Below are 14,153 nucleotides of genomic sequence, written 5' to 3' on the forward strand. Positions count from 1 at the left end.
AACTGGAAGCAACAAATCAAGGGAGAAGTAAGTTAACACTTCTAGTTTGGTTTTAGTTCTTGGCAATACCAGTTGCTGGGAATCATGGAGGGGACAGTAGTGCTGTTGTGCTCAGGTCTTGGTTGTAGCCTTCTCAAGAGCATGTGATTAGCCATTGTGACAGCAAGAAGCTGCTGGACTGGATGGGCCACTGGACTGAGCCAACAGCCTCTTATGCGAACTGTGCTGCTTTCAGACAGATTCTGTACTAATTTTATGCCATTTCACTGCTAGAGATGGTTGTGTGTGTCTATTTGCTTGTTTGCTTTTCTGCCCATAGGCTGCATTCCCTCTTGGGCAACCCTATGGGGGGCATATAGGGCAGTGATGGGCAGGTCAAGAAGCAAAAGTAGCTGAAGCAATGGATGCCACTCTTCAGGGAAGCAAGAGGCATTTTCATAGTTCAGGGGTACATTGCAGCCAGGTGAGAGTACTCAAAGAGGGGGCAGAGTGGACTTGACCTGGGGAAAGGATGTGTGGTCTGTGGAGAGTCATGAGGGCCCAATAGAAAGGGCTGGTGGGGAGACATTTGGTCCCTGCACCTGGGATTTCCAATGCATGATGTAGAAGGAAACATAGCAGGTTGCTCCCTTGTGATAATAGCTGGGTTGGTGACCACTGGTGAGGAAATGTGAGAACTGTGGGTCACTGTGCAACATACTGTTAAGACCATGTCTCCAACCTCCAGTTATGTTACCATGTAAGTATAAAATGGCTGGCACAACTCAAAGCCTCTCTACTACAGAAACCCCCACCCCACCCTACAAACCCTTTTCCAGTGGCATTTAGGGCAACACCTGCCCCCTCACCCAAATAACTACTTGAGGTAGAAGCAATGTTACTTTTGCTGTTGGAGGACAGGGGTCTAAAGGATTTCAGGAATAGAATTGCAGCTGGAAAAGCCTGTAAGCTTCATGTCATAATCTGAGCTGCTTTAGAAGTTAATGGGAAATTTTAGCACTCCATCAACGATATAGACAATATCCTCATGGGAGAGCCAGCAGGAGTGGGGCACAGCAACTGTTAGTTAAGTCTATGACAGGCTTAAATTTTATTCTCTAAAGGGGATCGTTTTCTAACAAATCATACAGATTTGCAATTTATACATAGCATTTACCAAATATTGCAGAAAACATAACTATTACATTCCAAGCCATAAAAATTATATATTGATGAAAAATGGGCACATAGAACACATACATAACATTTCCCAGTAACAATAAATGATGTAGCATGCACATTTCGTCGCCATTCTTCGTTTTACATTAGGCTCATGTGCTTTTAAAAAAGGCTGTTAATTCGTGCATCTTGATGTTGCAGATGTTCATTGGTTTTATCAATCATTTGCTATTTGAACTCAAGCAAACAAGCCCATCGTGTAATTCAAAACATTTCAGAGGCTTTATAGAAGGAGCTGGACATTTTCTATTCTCTTACTCAGTTTCTATTGCATTGATGTGCATCATCTATAGAGGATTGCTTTGGGATTTATTCCAGTGGAAATACATACATAAAAATGTTTCGTCTGAATAATGTCACCCATCTAAATGTGTCAGCCATGAAACTTTATTTAAAGGTGATCTCATAAGATGGATAAGCAGGGAACCGGGAACCAATGGACATTGCTGTGGACAAACCTGCCTTGTGGCTTTACTTCCAAAGGTGCAATCCAGGCAGAATTAAGCACTTTTAAATCCCAATGATGGAGGTAAACACTGCTCTCCATCTTTTGTAGGGACTGTACCATCCCATGTGATCATTTGGTTATTGCAGGATGAATATGGACATTGTGTGACTTGCTGAGATCAGATGCATTGACTGCGCATGAGTGATGCAGAAGCCACAGCTTCAGATTCTTTGCATGGCTCTGGGGTCAAGGGCTGGGCAATATGGCTGACAAGCCCCCTACCTCCCTTCAACTCTATAATTCTAGAAACTTCACTCATAATTTGTACCCTGCTTTATGTAATCATTTTAGTTTAGTATAATAAAGCTTCTACTTGCTTTACAGTACAGCTAGGTCACCACAGCTCCGCATTAGCAGATGAAGGGATGATCAAATTTTAAAAGCTTCTGCATACATTACAGTTTTCATGTGTACATAGGAAAGCGAAGGTGTAAATTGAAAGACTGTATACAGTATGGGCACACAAGCCACAAAATCAAGACTTGCCACTGTGTCCTGCTGCATGAACAACCAAGGGTCTTGCGACGCCTTAAAGACTAGCAAATTTATTATTAGCATTAACCATAATACATTTGTTAGGCTCTTGGGCCTTCTTAAAGATTAACAAATTTATTATGGCATGACCCATAATGTTTCTGCCAGAGTTTAAGGTGCCACAAAACTCTCTGTTATAGCAGAGTACCACAGCTACCCTTCTATATGCTGTCTGAATATGCTGAGATAAAACCCAAGGTTTCTAAGCTTTGGATAAAAAGAAAAAAAGCCTCAGCTTGTGATCCAGAACTTTTTGATCTTAAATTGTAATTCTTTTCTGTTTGCTCATTTGTTTGTTTGTTCAATTGCTTGCACAGCCCTCTCTTATGTTTAAGTGCAAAAGATTGATGAATTGATTAATTAGCTGGCTGCTCCTGTTTTCTTCGTACGGAACACTGTTACCACACAAACTGAAACCTGCAAGACCAATGGTAAAAAGCATTGCCAGTTATTTTTTGTCTAGTTACTTCTATCTTCAATTAAGAAGTCTGTGGCACTTCTTCCATGGTGTTCAGATTTGCAACATGATTAAGGGTGCTTTCCAGATTTTACACTCTCTGAATCAGAGAGCTGAATACCCACCAGGTGGGCAATGGGGAGTGATGCTGTGAGTCCACATGAACTTTGCAGGATCAACATCTGGGAAGGGTTATTGCCAGAATGAAAGACCAATGGTAGTGCAGATGCTCCCTGGCAGGAAGATCAGGGAAGATCACTTCAGTTGGGAGGGCTGCTTTCTCACAACCATCACTACTGGAAGTGATGTCTCAAAACAACCTGAGGGACAATCTTAAAAGTCACGTCACTTCTTACAGAGATTAATTCCCATGTTAGAAAAATGACTTTGCAGCTTAGATATTGAATCCTACACAAACACACAAGTACACAGGCTGAGAAGCTGAGGTATGCGGCAGTTTCTACATTAAGCCTTGGCTGTGAAATCCCACGCATTCTGCTTCATTGTGTCCCAGACCTTGGATACCTTGTGTGGGTCAGTGGGAATCCCATGGTTCTCAACTTGACCAAGGCTGCCTGAAAGCAAACCAGAGGAATAACCATGTGTGCTTCATCCTGGAAGAATATTTAATGCCTGAGCTAATGGCAGAAATACAGAAACCGTATTGTGAGAGTAACATCTGTCTTGCCTGGGAGCTTTCCGAGGTGCTGACCATCCCTTACCACCTGTCACTTTCTGCTGGACAGCTCTTATTCCAGTTAGTCCTTGCCCCATGGTCTGTCAGGCTGCCTGGAAGAGGACAACATCAAACTGTACAATCTCAGGGAGAAGGGTTGTAGATGGCAAGAAACAGCTCTGGAATTCAGAGATCTTGTTAGACACAAACACGGTTCTGCACTATACTTCAGCATATTTTGAGGAGTGCGTGAGGTTGTTGTTGTTTTTTTAAGTGACCTGAATAGCATTAGCACAAGCAGGAATTGACACCCATTAGTCTTTTATGGCTGAGAAGAATAATGGACAACACACTATCCTTTTGGTGGAAGCAGCAATATTGGATATGCCATTTCACACCATACCACCTTACAGGTATTAAGTGGAATGGACGTGCACAAGGCTTCTGTCCAACCCACATAGATAGATAGATGATAGATAGATATAGATAGATTAGATAGATAGATAGATAGATAGATAGATAGATGATAGATAGATCCCTCTGCCTTGTATCTTGCTCCACTTTCTGCAGCCAGGGTTGGGGTAATGGTAACACAGTTATGGATCATCAGGTATTGTGTCAGTAGAGAAGTAGCCACACTTTGGAGCTATGATAAGTGCTGTCGTTATTGCTTTTGACAATCACTGAAGTAACATTATTGGATCATCCATCTCTCTAAAAGTAAAATTAGGACCCCTCAGTGTAGCAGTGCTTCTTTTCCGTCAGAAACCGCTGACCGCATTCACACACTTCCCAACTTTGCTGCGACAGAAGCATGACAAACAGCCAGGAGTGATAACAGCTTAGCCTCCTTCGGACTTTTTTCTTTTATCCCATCTCCCCATAACATTTCACTTACTGTAAAAGGCACATTTGTGGCTCACTAAAATCTAGCTGAGTGGTTTTTTGAGTCAATGGAGAGATAAAATCTTTGTTAACTTGTAGCTCATCATAAGAAGGCTTTAATGAAACGGGATGAAGTTATGTGTGACCAGGTGATGAGGACTACAGAATAACTCTTTCCGGCAGCCTTTTACCTAAAGAAGGGAGTGCGGCCCTATTTTTGTTAGCATGAATCAGATGGGTGGCATCAACAAAAAGGCAATAAAGACTAAGAAATGGGTGGGGCCAAGCAGACTAGATCCCCCCTCTCCCTCTCTGCATTTCACTGATCAGTTACTTTTTCGCTACGTTGCCTGTCAGTGTATGCAAAATCGTGGAAAAGCTTTGTGACATATTAATCAGAAATCAGGCTCAACTTAAACATTAGAGATTTAAGCTTGTACAGTTCTTGAAAACAAATGGAATATTTCAGACAACCTCATCAGCATGTTGCAGTCTACTTAGCAACGTATTTAGCATATTGCTGCTCCTGGTAAAGTGCCACATTCCTTATTACTTTTTCAGGACATTTGGCTGACTTTCATTGAGTTTCACATGCAGTGCCAGAAGTGCTAGTCCATTCTTCCAGATGGGGGTTCAATGTCGATTCCGATTTAATGGTTACCGTAAATAGTTCTGTCGTGACACAGGGCAGGAAAATGCAGGAAAAGCATGAGAGGCGTGGCAAAAGCGATTCAATACCCAACAAGAAGGTGTTTAGTTAACGTTAATGCTTGTGATTGCTGTATGTGACGGAAATCGAATAAAGAATGATCAAGAAGGTCCCTCAGCTTCCATCTGGATGAATGAAAGCATCACCTAAACCACTGAAAAGGCAAGCACATTTCAAAGTTGTAATGAGTCCTATCATTATTACTTTTGACCATCACCTAAGTACGATTATCTGATCATATGTGCCTTTCCTTTTTAAAAATATAAATGAATGAATAAATTAGGACCTTGAACCTATCAGTGACCCACTGGCAAATAACTGTAGAACAGAAATCGTAAGAATGAGCATTACTGCTTGTTTTTCTAGAGGGATGCTGCCACCTTCTGGGAGCCAAAAGCCTTGCTTCTATGATTCTTCTGGTTATTCAAGGATGGACATTTCCTTTAAAAAGTTTTTTTGTTGGACTACTGAAATAATGGAAGGGAAATATTTGGAATTTGGATACATTTGAAGCGGGAACCTGAGGACCAGCAAAGATCATAGTGGACTAACTTATAGTAACATATACAAAATCTTCATCAAGCAGGAAAATAGCTTATGTAGAACCAATGCTATTGGTTGCTGCTGCTGCTGCTATTATTATTATATAATTGCATCACCAGTGTATCTCACTTGGTTACAGATGAGATGCAGCTGTATAGATAAACTGCCTTTCCATACACTAAAGGGAATATATGGATTGGTGTATACCAAGCACAGCATGCCATGTTAATTTTTATCGATATTCTCACGACGAAATTCTGACCAAACATCACAGTGGCACCTCAGTTGTGGAACGTAATTTGTTCCGGAAGACCGTTCAACTTCTGAAACGTTTGACAACTGAGGTGCAAATGGCTATCTGCAATTTCCATTGAGCAAAATTGGAAAACACACAGCAGAAGCCATTCAACTTCCGAGGTGCATTCGAAAACGGAAGCAATTCTGGGTTTTCGGAGTTAGGGTTCTGAAACGTTCGGCTTCCGAGATGCTTGGAAACCAAGGTTCTACTGTAATTATGGAGGCCAAATTCATACAATGTGACTGGAAAATTTTTAAATGGTAAGAACAAGATAGCACTTCCCGTGCATATATTAAAAGTAAGCAATGTTCAAAGTTTAAGGTGTGGGGCAGGACAGAGATACAGGTTTTATCTGGCTACGTTCTGGCAAATCTGTCTGAAGGCAACGAAGAATGAGCATTGTATCTCTCTCATATATGGGGAGGACATGCAATTCCTGATTTATGTGGGATGTTTCGAGTCAGAACGCATGTCAGCGTGACACACATGAGCCCACCCCGTTCTGCCCCGTCCCCTTGTGGTGCTGAACACGGTGTATGTGTCAGTGGTTGTGTGTGTATTCATTTCGTCAGGAATGCTACTCATTAAGAAGTATCCCAAAGACAAAACAACAGACTGATGACAGCAGAAACAGAAGAATAGAAGAACAGAGGCCTGATTCTGGTTTCAGAACAGCAATGTGCCAATGTTATCAAAAAGCATGAGCTCCAGAAAATGATAGACTTCCTTGGACGAAACAACTTAGTTACTCATGAAGCATACAATCCTTAAATTTCCTTTAGTGCTATGTATGTGAGCCCTGGTTATTGTCTGACTTGTCTTCTTCGACATTACATCCCTCATTTTGCTGATCTTCCCATATCCTTCCTGGGCACACTTTGTTGCTCTGTGCCTTGCCCTTGCTCTAGAAAACAGAAGAGATAAACCCCCTACTTCATATAGCTGTGAGAATAAAATGTTATGGCAGTAATCATGGAGGCCATATAAATAAATACCATAGATAAATTTCACCTGTTTGCTTAGAAGCTTTTTCTGTTAAGTATAATGAAATACTTCCAGCTCGTTATTTTTACCTTACCAATATAAGACAGGTGGAGATATTTTTCATTTTCTCTTCCTCTGCCCCAGCTTTCGGTTACATCATTTAGAAAGAAGGAGGTTCCTTTCCATTCTGTAAGATGCTGCTGCTAGCTGAACTTTCTTCTGTAAGACAGACTGGAATGGGAGGTGTTAAATCAAGGGCAGCCAATGGCAACAGCACCTGTCGTTTTGGGACTACAACTCCCATCATCCCTAGCTAACAGGACCAGTGGCCAGGGATGATAGGAATTGTAGTCTCAAAACATCTGAAGGGCTGAGTTTGCCTATGTCTGATGTGTTGGCCTGGTACTGTTGAGCGATAGTGAACAGATCTGTCCTTTATGCATTTGAGAAGCTTGTCTGTTTGCTAAGAGGAAAGTATTATTTCCAGCACAGGACACATAGAGGCTAGTTTCTTCTTAGGGTTTATTTTGTTCTTACTTTTCATCCTGTTTTTGATTTTTCCTAATCCTCATGGGTTACTTCTGCTAACGAATCTTCCAGTGGAAAACAGTAGACCACACCACAAAACATCTTATAGACATGGACTTCTGATTAATATTTTCCTAATTTAAAATCATTTATGTACTCATTATGCACCAAAGCTACTAAAGTTTATCTCAGTACTAGATCAATATATACCGGTATCTCATATGTATAATTTACTTCCTTTAAAATCTTAAGTAACTTTAGGTTACTTAAATGGGTTAAGTAACTGTTGGGTTTTTTGACTGGGTATTTTGTGGTTTTATATTTTAATTTTATTCTCTGAACTGCCCTTAGACCTGCAGGTATAGGGTGGTATATAAATTCAATAATAAATAAACAAATAACTTTCCCCAGATTGATTTAGAAAGCCTTATAATATTGTGAAACTATCTTCTGCTTTAGCTTTTAAGTTAGCTGGACAGCAAGGAGTCTGTCAGGACAATTGCTTTCCTATACTTTCATTTTTCATTTATAATTTCTTGGTACACCATAAGCAGCTAATGTAGTTTTATATTACTTCTATTTAGAGTTTGCAGTATCACCATTGTAATTGTTTCATCTATTATATTGTGAACACTTTATGTAATTTTCTGTTTATTTTCTATTGTGCTTTTACTATTTTAAAGAATTTTTTCCTCAATTCGTCAGTAATTTTTAATAACAATGTAAATTTCTTTTGCTGTGGTTCTGGCTCTTTGATCACTGTTCTTATGCTTATGGGACCAAAGGAATATAGAGCGAAATGAGAACCATTTTTCAATGGCCATCGTCTTGGATGACTTTAAAAGAGGATTATTCATGGAGGATTCGGGACGCGGCTGGCGCTGTGAGTTAAACCACAGAGCCTAGGACTTGCCAATCAGAAGGTCAGTGGTTCGAATCCCCGTGACGGAGTGAGCTCCCGTTGTTTGGTCCCAGCTCCTGCCAACCTAGCAGTTCGAAAGCACATCAAAGTGCAAGTAGATAAATAGGTACTGCTCGGGCGGGAAGGTAAGCGGTGTTTCCGTGCACTGCTCTGGTTCACCAGAAGCGGCTTAGTTATGCTGGCCTCATGACCCAGAAGCTGTCTGCGGACAAATGCTGGCTCCCTCGGCCAATAAAGCGAGATGAGTGCTGCAACCCCAGAGTCGATCACGACTGGACCTAATGGTCAGGGGTCCCTTTACCTTTACCTTTTTATTCATGGAGGATAAGGCTGTCAATAATAAGGCTGTCATGGAGGATAAGGCTGTCAATGATGGCTATGTTTTCCTTTCACTGTTGGGGGACTTTGTATACCAGTTGTTGGGTTTCACAAGTGGGGAGAGTGCAGAGGTGCCATGCTTTAAAGCTGCTCCATGCAGCCAAACACCATGCACGGATGAAAAAATAAGAAGCATCCCTCAGGCAACCATATAAGTAAGAAAATGGAACCAGTGCTCAGAAAGGCAGGTAGGCCTGAGGCCTAATTCACAGGTCTACATTCTGCTCCGATTCGACAGGATCCAACAGGGCACTTCACACCAAATTGCGGAGTAAAAGAAAATCCTTTACCATTCATACCAGAGATCCACTATTTCAAGTCCCATCTTTTACATTAAGTCAACATGTAACCTGTGTACAGCACTCAAGCAATAATATCCTAAGAGTCCCATCCCTGGGCATTACACTTAGTGTGATGACACAAGAGAGCATCCTCTCCATGGCGGAGCTCTGCGGGTGGAATGCTCTCCTCTATGAATTCTGCCTGGCATGAACTTTGTTTTCATTTCAGTGACAGTTTAAAATCTGGTTATTTACTCAAACTTCTGGTCATCATTCAGCTCACTCTTAATTTGTAATAACCATAACTTGTCTTTTAAGATTATTTATTGTTTTATTGTTTATCCACTTCTGATCTGTAGATAGGGGAACTTTTTGTGTGTGTTTTAATTACAGTGGTACCTCAGGTTACATACGCTTCAGGTTACAGACTCCGCTAGCCCAGAAATATTATCTCGTGTTAAGAACTTTGCTTCAGGATGAGAACAGAAATCGTGCTCCGACGGCGTGGCAGCAGCAGGAGGCCCCATTAGCTAAAGTGGTGCTTCAGGTTAAGAACAGTTTCAGGTTAAGTACGGACCTCCGGAACGAATTAAGTACTTAACCTGAGGTACCACTGTATTGGTTTTCCCCTCCTAAAATATTTGATAGAGGGTGGGATATAAATGTTTTAGTGAATAAATAAGCTTAGCTACATGTTAAAGCCCCCCCCCCCCCTTGAGGTTGCACATAGACAAAATCTGTATGTTCTAGTCAGCCCTTCCTGGGCCCTTTTAATCAAGCATAGCTGTGTCTCGATGAAAATCAATAGCATCATAAAATGTGAGCATACTCCTATCTCATAATTAGCAGGAATGTTTTGCCTGCAATGGAGAAAACCAAAGTTTGGCTCCAAAGGTAGCTGGCAGATGGTGCGAAGGCTGTGGTTTCTAGTATCCTTAAATGCATTCTCCAGCAGAAAGAAAAACAGTGATTATCAAAAAGTCAATTGTCATTCTGTGTCTTTAGAAAAATTCCCATTAAAGATAAAGCCAATTTTAATTAGATTAAGTATCCAATTACTGTAATTACATTTTTAAAAAAATTCACATCATGAGGATGACCCTTTTAAAAAGGGTTACAAGAATAATTAGTGTATTCATATTAACCAAAATGTATTGGATAATATTTATACCCAGAAGGCAAAGTACATTACACATATTTCACCTTTGGGGAAACCTTGTAAATGTTTTGGCAGTAGTATGAATATTTATAGGCAGGAATGTGCTTTAGCAAGATTATGTGAGAAAGCATTTATATCCTCACAATTTTTTACCCAAGGGTAAAGTATACATAAAATGTAGTGCAGAGATTATGGATATGCAAAGTACAATTTAAGCAGGGACAGTTTTTATCCGTTTGTTTAATTAATTGGAGCAGACTATTTTCTTTCTTTCTGCGCCCAAATGACCCACAAATCCAAGGGTGGGTCCCTTTTTTATTCAGTAGTAACCAAGCAAACAAAACTGCCAAAGGGGCAGTAAAGATATAACATACAGGCTGGGCATTAATTAGACTGGGCTAGAAGCCACGTGGCCTTAAGGCCTTCCATGGAACAGGAACCTGGTACTCCAGAGATTGGCTTGAAGGGATGCTATGGGCCACAGCAGGCTGTTGCTATCGGCTGGGCTTCCCCGGGCCAACAGCCTAGTGCCACTAGGCCAGAGAACATATTCTATCCCTGCAGAGTCGGGACATGCCACACAGCTGAGTGAATTGTGTCTCCTGCCACCATGTATTATACCAGGAAGCAAAAACTATGCTGAACAACATAAAATGCAACTTAATCGCAGCTGCTTTGTGAGTGAAGGTTATCCTCTTGTTTATACACCGGCTCAGGGTGCATACACACTGCTGCACGCCGGCACCTAGAAGGTTTATCTTCAGGTGATGGGCTGACATTGTAACACAGCTTAGAATGGGAATGGCTAACCTTTGGCCCTCCAGATGCTGCTGGACTACAACTCCCAACTGGCCAATCGGAGCTGGAGTCCAACAACATTTGGAGTGTGCAGGTTAGTGTATGCTGGCCTAGAACATGGCTGAGAGAGCCAGTGAGAGAGGAGAGTGAGACTTGCCTAGAGACATTCATAAGAAACAGAAGAAGACTTCTCTAGAGCCCACGCAGGTAAAGAACATGGACTGGAGAAGGAGCTCTGTTGGCCTCACCCTGGTATCTGCATGTCGGGCATGGACATCAGAAGAGGAGCTCCCTTGCTTGAGCAACTCTTCACACAAAGGGATTGCTCTTCAGATGCCTGAATTCAGTGCATGGACCTCAGGAGCAGCGGTAGCAACTCACTTCTCCTACAACTGAGAGTAATGTGTGAATGTGGCTGGAGATACACTGACATATATTACAGAAGGAGATGGAGGCTCCTATAATTTCTCAGAAAATAAGCACTGAAGATTTATTTCATGGGGAAGAGCAGTGGGTTGGATGGAAATGAGGTATACGCCTACAGCTTTTCTGTGGATCTGCCATAGAAATGCAGACACAAGAGAATGATTTTTTTTTTAAATGTGAAGATCCCACTTATGAGTTGGCACACGATTCTTAAGTCTGGTTCTGGAAACTACATGCGAATTGGGACTATTCTTGCTAAGCAGGACATTTGCATAGTCATGGCCCTACCTCATAGAACAGGTTCAAGCTGAATATATAGGACAAGTCTTCATGGCTGGGAAGAAAGGGTGGGATCCAGACCTAGGCTACAGTCCAAACCCTACTTACCTCAGAGTAAGTTGGGTTACTTACCCGAGTGTCATCCTGACCTGAGTTCATTTTCACCCTCCTGTTCTGGCACAGTATAAGTCCATAGTTAGTGTGGGTATGCAAAAACCAACAAAATCTAATTTCAGGTAAGAAATGGTTTTGATGAATTGAATTCATAGTAAGAAAATGTGTCCAGAGGGGGGCCCTGTAGTCACCCTGTTCTTCAGTTTTACTCCTCATTGGAACGGTGGTACCTCGGGTTAAGAACTTAATTCGTTCTGGAGGTCTGTTCTTAGCCTCAAACTGATCTTAACCTGAGGTACCACTTTGGCTAATGGGGCCTCCAGCTGCCACCGTGCTGCCACTGCACGATTTCTGTTCTCATCCTCAAGCAAAGTTCTTAACCCGAGGTACTACTTATGGGTTAGTGGAGTCTGTAATCTGAAGTGTCTGTAACCTGAAGCGTCTGTAACCCGAGGTACCACTGTATCTCAAAGTTTAATATGTGTTGTCTTATCCTGGTTTGGGAATATTGGGCAATGTTGCTAAACTACAACTCCCATCGTACTTGCTAGGGCTGATGGGAGCTGTAGATCAGCAATATCTGGAGGGCAAAAATTCCCCCGCGTCTGGTCTTATCCAAAATACATATATATGAACATTAAGGGCCAAGCTACAAGCTATGTTAAATGTGTTCATTTGTGATATTCTGATTGGTCTCCATCCCCAACAGAGATGTTGCCCAGCCATGGATTTTGAAAGGATATGTGTTACTCTTTTTATGTGTGGAATTATACCCGTGCCTCGTTCACCAACCAGCAATGCTGCTGACCTTTTATTTTCAAAGACAGCACTTCTGTAACTGCTGCACGGCAGGGCCAAACCCAGGCTTTGTAGGATTTTTTGCCAACATCCTCTTCCCGCTACAGCAGACCTAATATCAACCACTAAGGCATCCAGATAGAGAGAGCAGAGACAAGAGAGCAGAGATGGCCCTTTTCAGCACTGTTGCCACTCACTCCAGCCAGTGGCTGAGCTCTTTCATAGGTGGTGCGGCAGTCAGGAGTGCTCTTTCTCAAAATGGGTGCATCTTTCTGCTATACAGGAAAAGAGTGAGCAGAAACAGCTTTGTGCAGCCGCCACCACCTCCCCTTGCTACCTCACATTTATATACCGCTCTCATAATATTCTTTATCTCTCTGGTGGTTTGCAATGCAAATTAAAAACTAAAAACTATGCAATTCAATAAAACAATTAAAACTAATAAACGTAGGAAGAGCCCTGCTGGACTAGGCCATGCGTCCTGTTTTCAGTGTGGTCAACCACAGAAGAGCGAAATGCAAGAATTTCTAAACGAATTTTGACAGCACGCTTAAGATATTTAGCTTCACCCTTGAGAGTATAAGAGTTTTAGTTCTAGGTGACCATTTTAGAATGGACTTCTAAAGGTAGATGTTCAAGGAAAAGTCAGTTAAAAGGCCAAAGCTGATTTCTAGACAGATTTCCATATGTACCGAGATAAACAGGAATTGGAATAACAGATGTCAAGGAGAAGCCTGCAAGCAGGACATGGGTGCTACAGGGCTCTCGGCAGCAAATTGCATTCGCAAAGCCATACTGCATCCAACAGTAGAAACAGAATATAGCCATCATTGGGGGGGGGGGGGCTATTAGGTTGTTGTTTTTATTTTTATGCATTTTGTGGCTTTATATCTTGATTTTATTCTGTGAACTGCCCTGAGACCCCTGGGTATGGGGTAAGGTTACCAGACGTCCCCGTTTCTCAGGGACAGTCCCCAGATTTACAAATCAGTCCCCTCACAAAATCCATCTATTTAGTAGGAAGTTGAAACGTGTCCCAGGATTCATTGGGAAAAACCTAGTAACCTTAGTATGGGGAGGTATATAAATTCAATAAATACATAAAATAAATCACAGCCACCAGCCACTGATACCTTTCTCCTCCTGCACGGACTACTTGCAACACAAGTCATCTACCCACACATTCATTTAATAAGATCTATATATGTACCACTTAGATTTAAAGAGTTGCAAGGGATCCCAAGGATCATTCAGTCCAATGCAGGAATACCAGTACACAGCTGTCCCAGGGCCAGATTTAGGTTTGATGAGGCCCTAAGCTACTGAAGGTAATGGGGCCCTTTAGATGTCCAGCTGTCCTTTGCCAGCAACAAATTGTCACTGTTTTTTGTGTTGAATATATGCTATATGCTAATTTATGGACCTAATAGGTATCTAAAGCCATTTGCACATAACAAAATATGTCTTTTATCAAAGCAATTGTTGAACTGAAATACAATTAAGAAGAAGTATATTAATAGTGAAATATTGGGGGGGGGGGAAGAGCGTGGGGCTCCAAGCTATAGTTGTTTAGCTTATACGTAAACCCGGCACTGGCTGTCCCATACAGGGATCGAAGCTGCAGCAACCTTGGTGTTATCCGCACCGAGCTCGTACCA

The sequence above is a fragment of the Podarcis melisellensis genome (assembly GCF_964234715.1).
Source record: "Podarcis melisellensis genome assembly, chromosome: 1".
In the NCBI taxonomy this organism is placed as follows: Eukaryota; Metazoa; Chordata; class Lepidosauria; order Squamata; family Lacertidae; genus Podarcis; species Podarcis melisellensis.